The following is a 15,650-nucleotide window of genomic DNA, read 5'->3' as shown; positions in this document are numbered from 1 at the left end:
CAAAAATGGTATCTCCTGCACCCCAAACACACATTTTTTGGTTTTAGCAAAGAGTTTGTTTTCCCAAAGGGCCTGGAGCACCTTCCTGACATGCTCAATGTGGGAGGACCAGTCCTTGGAAAACACAAGTATGCCATCAAGGTACACTACAAGAAATATCCCCAGGTAGTCTCTTAAAATCTCATTTATGAAATTCTGGAAGACCGCGGGAGCATTACACAAGCCAAAGGGCATGACGAGGTATTCGAAATGACCTTCGGGCGTGTTAAACGCAGTCTTCCACTTATCCCCCTCTCTGATGTGGATAAGGTTATAAGCCCCCCGAAGATCAAACTTAGAGAACCATTGGGCCCCCTGAACCTGATTGAAGAGCAGTAATCAAAGGAAGGGGATACTGGTTCCTTACAGTGACCTTATTCAAGTTTCGGTAATCGATGCATGGCCTAAGACCACCATCCTTCTTCCCTACGAAGAAGAAGCCAGCACCTACCGGAGAAGTAGAGGGGTGAATGTAACCCTTGGCCAGGCTTCCCTGGATATATTCTCTCATGGCTTCACGTTCGGGACAAGAGAGATTAAATATCCTACCCTTAGGGAGCTTAGCTCCTGGTACCAAATCGATTGCGCAATCGTATTCTCTATGAGGAGGTAACTCTTCGGAGGCCTTTTTAGAAAAAACATCAGCGAAGTCCTGAATAAACTCAGGTAGAGTGTTCACCTCCTCAGGGAGAGAAATAAAATTAACAGAAAAACATGACGCCATGAATTCATTACCACATTTGGTAAAATCCCCAGTATTCCAGTTAAACGTGGGATTATGCATCTGCAACCAGGGGAGGCCTAAAACCAAAACAGACGATAATCCCTGCATCACCAGTACAGAGCACTGCTCCAAATGAATGGAGCCAACCATGAGTTCAAATACAGGGGTATGCTGCATAAAATAACCATTAGCAAGTGGAGTGGAGTCGATACCCACTACCGGGACAGGTTTAGGCAAATCAATCAATGGCATAGCTAGAGACATAGCAAATTCCACAGACATAATATTAGCAGAAGACCCTGAATCCACGAAGGCACTGCCGGTGGCAGACCTACCCTCAGAAGAGACCTGAAAGGGAAGCAAGATCTTATTAGGTTTCATATTTACAGGAAATACCTTTGCGCCTGAGTGACCTCCCCGATGATCATTTAGGCGTGGAAGTTCCTCCGGCTGCTTATTCTTACACCTAGGACAGTTGTTCACTTGATGCTTGTCATCCCCACAGTAGAAGCAGAGACCATTCTTCCTGCGGAGCTCTCTACGTTTTTGGGGAGACACAGAGGCCCCGAGTTGCATTGGTTCATCCGAGTTTTCCGTGGAAGAACGAAGCAACGGAACCTCGGGAGCCATCATAGGGGAGCCATAGGGGAAAGCACAAAAAAGTTCGTCGTTCCCTGAGACGTCGGTCAAGACGTACTGCTAAAGCCATAACCTGATCAAGAGAGTCAGAAGAGGGATAGCTAACTAACAGGTCTTTCAGGGAGTTCGACAGACCCAATCTAAACTGGCACCTCAAGGCAGGGTCATTCCGCCAAGAAGCTACACACCACTTTCTAAAGTCAGAACAGTACTCCTCAACTCCTCTCTTACCCTGACATAAGGTCACCAGCTGACTCTCGGCAAAGGCAGTCTTATCAGTCTCGTCATATATGAGCCCGAGAGCAGAAAAAAAAATCAATGGAGGAAAGTTCAGGGGCGTCAGGAGCCAAGGACATAGTTATACCCACTCGCTGGCTCTCAGAACCTGAGGAGTGGGGCCTTAGACGGAAATAGAGCCTACAACTCTCCCGAAAGGAGAAAAAATTCTTCCGGTCCCCTGAGAACCGGTCAGGCAACTTGAGGTAGGGTTCAAGAGGTGAGGTGGGGGGCACTACCAGGGTTGCATCAAGCTGGTTGCCCCTCTGAGCCAGGGCTTGGACCTGTAGGGAGAGACCCTGCATTTGCTGAGCCAGGGTCTCAAGGGGGTCCATAGTTGTGTCAGGGACCAGGGTAGAAAAGGTATATGGGCATGTGATTATGTAATGTCTGGGTAGGGAGACAGACAGGTGAGCCCTAATCTACCCGCCACTCAGTCCCTGCCTACTTGCACGGCCCATCCTAGGCGACGGCGTACAACTGGGCGACGGCCCCTACGCTCAATATGTGCACGACAGGCAAACAGACAAGTGTACATACAATCTAAGGGAAATGGGGCAGTTGCCCACGGCAACACCGTGAGCAACAGGAGAGTGAACGAGCCGAGTCAAACCAGGAGTGTACGAGGTACCAAATGCAGAGCAGGAGCGTAGTCAGTAAAGCCAGGGTCAAAATGAAGCAAGGTCAATAATAATAGCAGGAGCAGCAGAGCCAGGAAAACAGGAAAATCACAGGCAAAGGACAAGCAACAACTGAAAGTATAAATAGACCGAGGGCGGGAGCTAGAACCGTCTGGTCAGGCTGTGATAGGTTCTCCCACTCCTTAGCCTCCCAGCCTGAGTGGTAGCAGATGGAGTCACTCTATCAGACCTAGGCACAGATGCAGACTGATTAACCACGGGCGTCGACACAGAAGCTGTGTCTGCAGATCCTTTACAGCCAGCGCACACAAAGGAAATCATCATCATCATCAACTGCCATGATTTCCTGGTCTATAAGAAGGCCCCAGGCCTTCTGATCCTTGCCTGAGCGTTGTTAGTTTTCCCAGTCTGTCTTGCAAATGGTCCCTTAGTGTTTCCCGTTCCAGTTGTTACCCGTGCCTTGCTACCTGTTCCTGTATGCCGTGCTGTTCTTGTTCCTGTGCCTATTAGTGTCGGAGTCATGTCATGTCCTGTGTCATCTGCCACGTCCGGAGGAATCCGCCACATCCTGTGTCATCTGACATGTCCTTTGTCATCTGCCATGTCCTGAGGAACTCGCTACATCTGCCGCAACCTGCGGCACCTGTGTCATCCGCCACGTTTGGCGTTACCTGCTGAGCCCTTCCCCATCTGTACCAGAGCTGCAGCTACTGTCTGGACCATCTAGGTACCCTTATGTGGGACATTGTATTGCTGGGGTTTCCTGTTGTTCGGCCAGCTGCCTACCTGCTACCGCGGTACGTCCTAGTGGGTCCACTAACCCGCTACGTGACTACTAACATGCACTGTAAATCATCTGGATGTGAGTGTGCACCGTGCCGCATCGCCGGAATGGTAAGAGTAGGACTTGCTTGGCACATCAGGGGAAAGAAGCTGCCAAAATCGCATCAAATCAAGGAAGAGCATTTCCAGTACCATTGAGAAAAGGAAGAAGGAGGAGGGCTTTCAGAGAAGGTGAGGGTTCAGCATGCATCATGCTGCACTGTACAGCCCACAATATTGCTGAGCAAATGAGCCTGCAGATTTCCACTGGGGTGTCAAGGATAGCAGTGAGGGCATATGGAGAGTGGAGATTGACTGGGGTCTAGGAATGAGGGGAGCTATGCTGGTCTACTGTACAGTACTGTATAAGAATAAGAGGGGAGCCATGATGGAGACTGGAAATTAAAGGGGTGCCTTAATGAGAACCAGGAATGAGAGGAAAGTCATGCTGGGGACCAAGAGGGGAACCATGCTTGGTAAAAGATTTTAGGGGAGCCATGCTGGGGACTAGGAATGTGAGGGCTGTTTATTTGTGTGGTGTACATGTATGCTGACTGCATTAGACACATTTAACCTGCATTCTGTGTACTTTTTTTTCTTGGAGAGGACCACCCCTTTAAAAGACAATTTTTCTATGCAATTTTGCTTGGTCAGCTAAAAGAGGTTTCACTGTACTTAGTACCAAGGAGATGTGTCACAGTCAGACCTCGAGACAGGGACGTGACCCACAGTGTCACTATTAGATTTGGCTAGGGCTAAACTGGGGGACTTGATCTAAGGGATTTTGTTTTCAAACAGTTTTTTATTGAGTTTAAAAAAGATAGCGAAGTAACAGTAGAAAATACATACTCATTTTTCGTGTACATAACAGCACAAGGTAAAATAAAGTAATAATACCTAAGCAAACACAAACTGGTCTTATGTCTATTATGGATATCAATACAAGACTAGGACCAAAGGAGTGGGAAGAAGGTAAGAAGGGGAGATATGGAGGAAGGAAAATAGGGTCCAGTAATGAGGGGCAAAGGTATGGTATAAGGAAGAAATGGTAAAGGTAAGTATTGTTTTGTGGATCCTGATGAGTGGCGCTAATTATATTATAAACCAAATAGATGTTACAAATAGACGATCTAGGTATAAGTGAATAGAAACATGTGAATGATGTTCGTACACTCAACACAGAAAGAGATACACCTAGAGAATGTTTCACAGATCAGGAAGGATGGGATTTTTTATAATATTCTTGCCAAGGAGACCAAATACGTAAACATTTAGTTCTAGTCTTTCGTTCCCAGTGTATTAATTCTTCTTGCCTATAGATTTCTTGTACCTTCAGTTCCATTGGTCAATTGTAGGGGGTTCTGTGTTTTTCCAATGAAATGGAATTAGCAGTTTAGCTGCTGTGATTAAAATTGTAAGTAAATCATTCTATATGAGTGAAAGAGTCAGAGGATAGATTGTGGCAAGGAAGGGACAGTAGAAGAGCAAATGTTATTTGTCTTATCAATCACCTTTTTCCAAAACCCTTGTATAAAGAGGCACAGCCACCAAACATGAAGTAATGTGCCTCTATCATTATCACACCTCCAACACGCCTCTGGTATGTCAGGGTTAATCAAATGTAACCAGGACGGGGTTTTATACCAACGAGAAATAAGTTTGTACGAGTTTTCCCTCACCTTAATGCATTGGGAAAAAACATGCGAATGCTTTCAAATGAACTTCTGCTCTTCATCATCAAATGAAGTTTACAGATCTTTTTCCCATCTAGTAATGAAATCAATTTTGTCTTTCCTCCCAATGTCAGCAATAATTCATATGTGGTAGCGAGGGCCTTTTTCTGTGGTGCAGAACTTTTCAGCTGGTTTTCGAACTGGGTCAAATTGCGTGAGGGGGGCGTATGAGGCAATGTATCTGTAACATGTTCCCTGAAAGTCTTGCGTTTGTAAAAAGCCTTTTAAGAGGAGACCTGTAATAACTAAATAACAAGGAAGTTGAAACCTGAACATCAGATTCAAAGAACGCAGAAAGTGTTACGTTACTAAGGTGATCCCAGAAGTTCGGTTGTGGGGGGCCTTTTCGGTTTAAACAAAAAGGGTAAAAGGCTTAAAGGCAAAAGTTTAAAGTTCTTAGAGAGAAGAGGATGGGTTTTATTAACATCTTGATAGACTCGTATGGTGCCTTTTAACAAGACACTGGAACAGAGAATAATTGGGGAGAAGGACCTCAACCCCCACAAAAATAGTTTATCCGACAGTAAGAGAAGATCCTTCTCTAATCTGGTGTAAAGGGTGTGATTGGAATCTTGGACTAAGGACTTCCATCTACTGAATTGATTGGCTCTATAGTATGTGAGTATATCTGGAACTCCAATACCTCCAAATTTAGGTTTCTGTATAAGTTGCTGATATTTCAGCCTAGCTCTTTTATTGTACCGCAGGAACGAGGAAAACAATCTCCTAATTTTATCGGAAAAGGTCCTGGGTAACCATATAGGGAGAGTCTGAAGCAGATATATTAATTTAGGGGCTATAAAAGTTTTAACCAAATTTTTACGTTCCTTCCAAGACTCAAATGGGATTTTGAGATCTTGTAGTTGTTTCTGGATGGATTTGAGCATAGGTAAATAGTTACTTGCGTATGGATCGGAATGGATTTTAGTAAGTTGAATTCCCAAATATGTTAGAGCTTTTTCTGGCCATTTAAATGGTGAATTTGCTTTTAATAGGATTAATAATTGTATCCGGAGAGGAGATGTTCAAAACTTCTGACTTCCCAAAATTTACCTTAAAATTCGACATTTCCCCAAAGTAGTCAAACAGCCCTATTAGATGGGGAATGGAGGTGGCTGGATTAGTAGTTAACCCCTTCGCGCTCAGGTCAGTAATAGTACGTCCTGCTAAGTAGAACGTTCGCGCTCAGGTCAGTACTATTACTGACCTGAGTAAACACGGCGCCATCTTTCCCCGGCGCATGTCTGAGCTGTGATACCTGCTGTTTCCGACAGCAGGCTATCACAGCTTAGTGTGCAGGGACCGATCGCGGTGGTCCCCGCCGATTAACCCCTTAGAAGCCGCGTTCAATAGCGATCGCGGCTTCTTAGGGGTTAAGCTGCCATCGCCGGCCTGCTACACGATAGCGGGCCGTGATGGCTACTATGGCAACCAGAATCCTAACAATGGACTCTGGCTACGCCATCGACGGAAGCCTAGTGGGTCCCGACAAAATCAGGACCCACTATGCTTGCTGTCAGCGAACAGCTGACAGCTCTAATACACTGCACTACGCATGTAGTGCAGTGTATTAGAATAGCGATCAGAGCCTCCTGCTCTCATGTCCCCTAGTGGGACAAAGTAAAAAAAGTGTGAAAAAGTAAAAAAAAGTTGTGTAAAAATAAGAAAATAAAAGATTTAAAAGTAATAAAAGTAAAAGTCCCCCTTTTTCCCTTATCAGTTCTTTATTATTAATAAAAATATATAAATAAACAAATAAACTATACATAATTGGTATTGCCGCGTCCGTAACGTCCTGAACTACAAAACGATGTCGTTATTTATCCCGCGCGGTGAACGCCGTAAGAGAAAATAATAATAAACCGTACCACAATCACAATTGTTTGGTCACTTCACCTCCCAAAAAATGGAATAAAAAGAGATCAAAAAGTCGCATGTACCTAAAAATGGTACTGATCGAAACTACAGTTCGTTACGCAAAAAATAAGTCCTCGCACGGCTTTCCTGATGGAAAAATAAAACAGTTATGGCTCTTAGAATAAGGTAACACAAAAAATAAATTATATTTTACAAAATGTATTTTATTGTGCAAACGCCATAAGACATAAAAAAAAACTATAAACATCTGGTATCGCCGTAATCGTATCGCCCCGCAGAATAAAGTGAATATGTCATTTATAGCGCACGGTGAACGCTGTAAAAAAAATTGAATAAAAAACAATAGTAAAATTGCTGTTTTTTTAGTCACCACGCCACCTAAAAATAGAATAAAAACTGATCAAAAAGCCGCATGCACCCCAAGAAAACTACAATGGATTCCTCAAGGGGTCTAGTTTCCAAAAAGGGGTCACTTTTGGGGGGTTTCCACTGTTTTAGCACCACAAGACCTCTTCAAACCGGACATGGTGCCTAATAAATTAAATTAATTAAATGTCACCTCTACTTTGCTCTAAATTCCTGTGAAACGCCTAAAGGGTTAATAAACTTTTTAAATGCTGTTGTGAATACTTTGAGGGGTCTAGTTTCTGAAATGGGGTGTTTGATAAGGGTGTCTAATATATGGGCCCCTCAAAGCAACTTCAGAACTGAGCTGGAAACTAAAAAATAAAATAAAAATGAGGCAATACTTCGCTTCTTACATTATACTGATAATGAGCCGTGCCCACCCCGAGATGACCCCAGTTTTGACCGTTTGTATAAACGGAGACCCCTATTAGACCGTTTCAGTGCCCGGTTTGCCCAAGCATACACCCCCGAGAAGTGTATTTCTAATGATGAGTCCTTGGTACATTTTAAAGGGAGGCTTCAATTCCGCCAGTACCTGCCGGGTAAGAGGGCAAGGTATGGCGTGAAGATGTATAAGCTGTGCGAGAGTGCATCAGGGTATACCTACAAATTTAGGATATATGAAGGGAAGGACACCAGTTCTCAGCCCCCAGAATGTCCCCCCTTACTGGGAGTTAATACAAAAATTGTGTGGGATTTGGTGCACCCACTGCTGGACCAGGGTTACCACCTCTACCTGGATAATTTTTATACCAGCGTCCCACTCTTCAACTGCCTCGCTTCCAGAAGTCCTGCGGCATGCGGCACTGCTAGAAGAAACCTGAGAGGCCTCCCTACGACTCTGCTTGGGCAAACACTCAGAAGGGGTGAGAGCAGGGCACAATCTAGCAGCAACATATTGTGTGTCAAGTACAAGACCAGGGAGATGCCACACCAGTACCCATGTACCTGTACGAGGTACCAGTACAGGGACCCCCAAACTAGACTGCATCCTGGACTACAATAGGTACATGGGAGGGGTGGACTTGTCAGATCAAGTCCTGAAGCCTTACAGTACTTCTGGAAGCGGGGCCACAGGCATCATACCAGGGCAACACTTTTTAGGACAAGTTCCCCAAACTGGCAAGAAGGGAAAAAGTCAAAAGAGGTGCAGAGTCTGCTATAAGAGGGGGATAAGGAAGGACACAATATATCAATGTGACGCGTGTCCCGAAAAACCAGAGCTCTGTATGAAAGAGTGTTTTCAAATTTATCATCCATCCCTTTATTTTTAATTTACCCCAGTTTTACTCGCTCTGATCCACTTCGCACAGCTTACCCCTCCTCATCTTTCCCCTCTGAGCCCTGCTGTGTGCCCAGGCAGCTGATAACAGCCACATGTAGGGTATTGCCGTACCCGGGAGAGCCAACATTACAGTTTATGGGGTGTAGGTCTCCGGTGGCACATGCTGGGCACAATATATCGGACACTGACATGGCATATATATAGAAAATTGCAAATCTCACTCTGCACCATCTGCTGCGCATTATCTTTTACACAATACCTGTGGGGTCAAAATGCTCACTACACCTCTAGATGAATTCCTTAAGGGGTGTCGTTTTTAAAACGGGGTCACTTCTCGGGGGTTTCAACTGTACTGATACCTCAGGGGCTTCTGCACACACGACTTAGCACCAGAAAATTCCCAGTAGGCCACATGGTGGTCCTTTCCTTCTGAGCCCTCCCATGGGCCCAAACGGCAGTTTATCACCACAAATAGGGTATTGCCACACTCAGGACAAATTGGGCAACAAAATGCGGTATTTTATTCCTTGTGAAAATAAGAAATTTTGAGCCAAAACTACCTCTTATTGGAAAAAATAATTTTTTTTTTAATTCACAGCCCAATTCAAAAAAATTCTGTGAAAAAACTGTGGGGTCTAAATGGTCACAACACCCATAAATAAATTCTTTGAGGGGTGTAGTTTCCAAAATGGGGTGACTTCTGGTGGGTTTCCATGGCTTTGATACCTTTGGGGCTCTGCAAATGCGACATGGCACCCGAAAACCAATCCAGCAAAATCTGGGCTCCAAAGAACACATAGCGCTCCTTTCCTTCTGAGGCCTCCCATGGGCCCAAACGGCAGTTTATCACCACAAATGGGGTATTGCCGCACTCAGGACAAATTGGGCAACAAATTGGGGTATTTTATTCCTTGTGAAAATAAGAAATTTTGAGCCAAAACTACCTCTTATTGGAAAAAAATTCATTTTTTTGAATTCACAGCCCAATTCAAATAAATTCTGTGAAAAAACTGTGGAGTCTAAATGGTCACAACACCCATAAATGAATTCCTTGAGGGGTGTAGTTTCCAAAATGGGGTCACTTCTGGTGGGTTTCCATTGCTTTGATACCTTTGGGGCTCTGCAAATGCGACATGGCACCCGAAAACCAATACAGCAAAATCTGGACTCCAACAAACACATAGCGCTCCTTTCATTCTGAGGCCTCCCATGGGCCCAAACGGCAGTTTATCACCACAAATGGGGTATTGCCGCACTCAGGACAAATTGGGCAACAAAATGGGGCATTTTGTTCCCTGTGAAAATAAGAAATTCTGATCAAAAATGACATCTTATTGGAAAAATTGTCATTCTTTTAATTTCACAGCCCAATTCAAATACGCGCTGTGAAAAAACTACGGGGTCAAAATGGTAACAATAACCATAAATTAATTCCTTGAGGGGTGCAGTTTCCAAAATGGGGTCAGTTTTGGGGGATTCCTACTGTTTTGGCACCTCAACACCTCTCCAAACCTGGCATGCTGCCTAAAATATATGGTAATAAAAAAGCACCACCAAAATGCACTAGGTGCTTCTTTGCTTCTGGGGCTTGTGTTTTATTCCACGAGCGCACTAGAGCCACATGTGGGACATTTCTAAAAACTGAAGAATCTGGACAATACATATTTAGTTGTGTTTCTCTGGTAAAACCTTCTTTGTTACAGAAAAAAAATAGAATAAAATTGAAATTCAGAAATAAAAACGAAATTTGCAAATTTCACCTCCACTTTGCTTTAATTCCTGTGAAATGCCTGAAGGGTTAAAAAACTTTCTAAATGCTGTTTTGAATACTTTGAGGGGTCTAGTTTTTAAAATGGGGTGCTTTATGGGGGTTTCTAATACATAGGCCCCTCAAAGCCACTTCAGAACTGAACAGGTACCTTAAAAAAAAGGCTTTTGAAATTTTCTTAAAAATATGAGAAATTGCTGTTTATGTTCTAAGCCTTGTAACGTCCAAGAAAAATAAAATAATGTTCTAAAAACGATGCTAATCTAAAGTAGACATATGTGAAATGTGAACTAGTAACTATTTTGGGTGGTATAACCGTCTGTTTTTCAAGCAGATGCATTTAAATTCTGAAAAATGCTATTTTTTCTAAATTTTCTCTAAATTTTGCAATTTTTCTCAAATAAAGACTGAATATATCGACCAAATTTTACCACGAACATGAAGCCCAAAGTGTCACGAGAAAACAATCTCGGAATCGCTTGCATAGGTTTAAGCATTCCGACGTTATTACCACATAAAGTGAAATATGTCAGATTTGAAAAATGGGCTCTGAGCCTTAAGGCCCAAACTAGGCTGCGTCCTTAAGGGGTTAATATTAACAAATCATCAGCAAATGCAGCTGTGGTTTGACTGTGAGATCCTACTTTAGTGCCCTGAATGAGAGAATCCGGTCTAATCTTCTGGAGAAGGGTTTCCATTACTAGAACGAATAAAGAGAGCAATAGAGGACACTCTTGGCGGGTACATTACAAATAGTAAGGCCTAATGTACACGACCGTAGCCATGTGCACGGCCGTGATTTTCGGGTCGGCCCGCCGCAAAGTGTCAGCCGCGAACCACCCGCAAATCGTGGGCCTTGCACATGGCCACATCCATTATTTTCTATGAGCCTGGACAACAGAACACGGCCGTAATAAGACATGTCCGTTCTTTCTGCAGTCCAGGCTCTTGGGCCATGCACGGACTGGGGAAAGCGCGGTCATGTGCATGGGCCCATAAAATGAATGGGGCCGCAATTCTCCCGTGGATTTTCGTGGGATTTGCGGGTGCAAAAGCACGATCGTGTGCATGGGGCCTGAAGCGTTTAGAAAAAGTCCCATTAATTTTTAATCTTGCGCTAGGGTTGTTACACTGTGTTCCAAATTATTATGCACATTGGATTTAAGTGTCATAAACATTTATTATTAGTTTTTCAAGTAAACTCATGGATGGTATTGTGTCTTAGGGCTCTTTGGATCATTGTAATCAATCTCAGACACCTGTGATAATTAGTTTGCCAGGTGTGCCCAATCAAAGGAAAACTACTTAAGAAGGACGTTCCACATTATTAAGCAGGACACAGGTTTCAAGCAATATGGGAAAGAAAAAGGATCTCTCTGCTGCCGAAAAGCGTGAAATAGTGCAATACCTTGGACAAGGTATGAAAACATTGGATATTTCAAGAAAACTTAAGCGTGATCATCGTACTGTGAAAAGATTTGTGGCTGATTCAGAACACAGACTGGTTCGTTCAGATAAAGGCATAATGAGGAAGGTTTCTGCCAGACAAATTAATAGGATTAGGAGAGCAGCTGCTAAAATGCCATTGCAAAGCAGCAAACAGGTATTTGAAGCAGCTGGTGCCTCTGGAGTTCCGCGAACCTCAAGATGTAGGATCCTCCAGAGGTTTGCAAGTGTGCATAAAGCTATTATTCGGCCACCCCTAAACAATGCTCACAAGCAGAAACGGTTGCAGTGGGCTCAGAAATACATGAAGACTAATTTTCAAACCGTGTTGTTTACTGATGAGTGCCGTGCAACCCCGGATGGTCCAGATGAATGGAGTAGTGGATGGTTGGTGAATGGCCACCATGTCCCAACAAGGCTGCGACGTCAGCAAGGAGGTGGCGGAGTCATGTTTTGGGCTGGAATCATGGGGAGAGAGTTGGTAGGCCCCTTTAGGGTCCCTTACGGTGTGAAAATGACCTCTGCAAAGTACGTAGAGTTTATGACTGACCACTTTCTTCCGTGGTACAAAAAGAAGAACCGTGCCTTCCGTAGCAAAATTATCTTCATGCATGACAATGCATCATCTCATGCTGCAAAGAATACCTCTGTGTCATTGGCTGCTATGGGCATAAAAGAAGAGAAACTCATGGTGTGGCCCCCATGTTCCCCTGACCTCAACCCTATTGAGAACCTTTGGAGCATCCTCAAGCAAAATATCTATGAGGGTGGGAGGCAGTTCACATCAAAACAGAAGCTCTGGGAGGTTATTCTGACATCCTGCAAAGATATTCAAGCAGAAACTGTCCAAATACTTACAAATTCAATGGATGCAAGAATTGTGAAGGTGATATCAAAGAAGGGGTCCTATGTTAACATGTAACTTGGCCTGTTAAGTTTTTTGGATTGAAAGGGCTTTTGATTTCTGTAAATATGACCTCCTGATGCTGCAAATTCAACAAATTACCATTTTAGTTCTCTTTACAACTATTAAAATGTTTTGATCTCTGTTGTGCATAATAATTTGAAACAATGCATTTTGAGTTTTAAAATGAAGTAGCTACTTACCTGCAAACGCTGATGCTGCTGCAGAATCAACTGTAGCCTCTGGTGCCGATGTGTCCTCGCTCGTCTGACACGATGCAGGACCTGTGAGTGACATCACAGCGTGATCTGGCAGAAGCTGGGCGTTCTGAAGAGAAGTGGATGATACTTCTCATCAGAACGCCCAGCTAGTAAAAGTATTAAAAACGCCCCGATGTACGCACATAATACACGCCCACTTGGACTTTTACTTTTAAACACACCCAATTGGACTTTTGCAAGCCTCATTTGCATAACTACAAAAATGGTCATAACTTGGCCAAAAATGCTCGTTTTTTAAAAGTAAAAACGTTACTGTAATCTACATTGCAGCGCCTATCTGCTGCAATAGCAGATAGGGGTTGCAAAATCTGGTGACAGAGCCTCTTTAAGTAGGGAATTGCATAAAGCAGTAAAATTAGGTAATAAGGTTGTTTTAAAAGTTTTATAGTATCCAATTGGAAACCATCCGGTCCGGCACTCTTACCAGAGGGTACGGTAGTTAACACTTTCTCCAATTCTAGCTCAGAAAAGGGGCATGTGAGTGCATCGAGGGCTATACTATCCAGTTTTGGAAGATCAATAGAACTAAGAAATTTTGATATAAGAGCATTTTTGTCTGAGCCTACAAGGTTGGGAAGTGTCAGTTTCTGTAAACTATAAAGGTTTTGGTAAAATGCTTGAAAAGCATCAGCTATTCGGTTAGTCTCTGTAACTGTCTTACCATCAGCTGTCTTGATCTCCAGGTTAAAGGTCTTTTCTTGTTTCTTACGTACTAATGCAGACATCATTTTTTTTTTCCTTTTATCACCATGGGCATAGTGTTTAAACTTTGAGATTTGGAGTAGCTTTGCAGAATTAACATTGAGTACATCTTCCACTTTATCCCGGAGATCAGTTAATTCTTTAAAGGAAGAAATGGCTTTTGTCTTTTTCTATATACCCTCTAGAAGAGAGATCTGTGAAAACAGGTAATCAAGCATTTTATTCCTTTGTTTCTTTACATGAGCCCCTAAGAAAATGAGTTCCCCTCAAATTTCCGACTTATGTACCTCCCACAAAATCGGAGTAGAGATCGAGTCCATTACATTATGTGTAAAATATTGAGACAGATAGTTGTCAATGACTTGTGCATTGAATATATCTACAATAAGAGTGTCGTTAAGTTTCCAACACCAATCACCCTTAGGGCATGTTCACACGATTAACAAAATACATCTGAAAATACGGAGCTGTTTTCAAGGGAAAACAGCTCCTGATTTTCAGACGTTTTTTGAGCAACTCGCGTTTTTCGCTGTGTTTTTCGCTGCGTTTTCGCTGCGTTTTTTACGGCCGTTTTTGGAGCTGTTTTCAATAGAGTCTATGAGAAAACGGCTCCAAAAACGTCCCAAGAAGTGTCCTGCACTTCTTTTGATGAGCCGTCATTTTACGCGCCGTATTTTGACAGCTACGCGTAAAATGACAGCTCGTCTGCACAGAAAATTGTAAGACCCATTGCAAGCAATGGGCAGATGTTTGCCGACGTATTGGACCCATCTTTTCAGGCGTAATTCGAGGCGTAAAACGCCTGAATTACGTCTGAAAAGAGGTCATGTGAACATACCCTTGGGGACATCCAGCAGACTCATGGTCAATGAGATCGGAGCGTTCCTGAAGGAACCAGGGCAGTATGTTTTTGTGAAAGGAATATATGATCCAATCTGTGGTATATATTATGAGTGGGTGAAAAGTAGGTGAAGTCTTTGTCCGTTGAGTGCAATAGTCTCTAAATGTCTGTGAGATGTAGGGAGGGTAGAGCCCTATTCAATTTGGCTAATGTTCGATATGAAACATGTTGTGAACCAGTCATATCCATAATAGGGTTTAGGGGTATATTAAGGTCACCTCCCACCAATTAGATCCCCTCAGTGAAATTACGCAATACATTTAAGGTCTGAATAATCCAAGAAGTCTGGTCTACGTTAGACGAGTATAAATTAGCTATAGTGTACATTGCCATTTTCCCCTTAACAACAGGTATCTGCCCTCAGTATCTTTCAACTCCGCTAGTAACGTGAAAGAGGTGTGTTGGCTAATGGAAATGCTAACCCCTCTAGCAGCTGATTGATAGGGGCTATGGAACCATAGTGCAAAATCTTTGATGGGAAGACACAGTATTTTATCATGCTTGAAATTAGTCTCCGGGAGAACTATGTTTGCAGAATTTTTCTTTAATAGCTTAATAATTTGACTATGCTTTTGTGGAAAATTCAGACCCCGTACATTATAGGAAAATATCCTTAGGTCAGCCATTCTAATAATCTTCTATAATGAAATAGCATATTAGCACATCTATTCGTATCGTAAACAAAACCAGCATATATCACAAAACAGGACTGGGGGAAACAAATGAACCCTATAACGGTAAGCAACCATTCTCCACGAGATAGCTGCACACGAATAACCAAACAGAGAATAATTGTGGTCAAATCGACTATAGGCATATCCTCTCTGATAGAGGAGAAGACTAAGAAAGGGGATAGAGGATGGGGGGGTCTCTGTAGAGACAAGTGAGGTTGACCAGGAGATGTGACAACCCAGACAAAAATCCAAGCAGTTAAACAGAATATTTAGGCATAACGGGTGGTACCTAATTAGAATACAGTAGGCATTTAAGTAGTAAATATATGAAACAGAAATGAGAACTCACATAGAACCGCCATTATCTTTGACATGAACACAACATAACAGATACACCTACATTGAATCAGACCTTCAAATAGGTGAAAAAACTCAATCCAAAAGGATATAATTGCATTAAAGGGTCACGCAACCCACTAAAGCGATAGAAACCAATGCCCCCATGTTGGGCCGGTCTCCTCTTGGTGTC

Source organism: Rhinoderma darwinii, chromosome 5 (genome assembly GCF_050947455.1).
Source record: "Rhinoderma darwinii isolate aRhiDar2 chromosome 5, aRhiDar2.hap1, whole genome shotgun sequence".
Lineage (NCBI taxonomy): Eukaryota > Metazoa > Chordata > Amphibia > Anura > Rhinodermatidae > Rhinoderma > Rhinoderma darwinii.
This window is presented reverse-complemented; position numbering follows the sequence as displayed.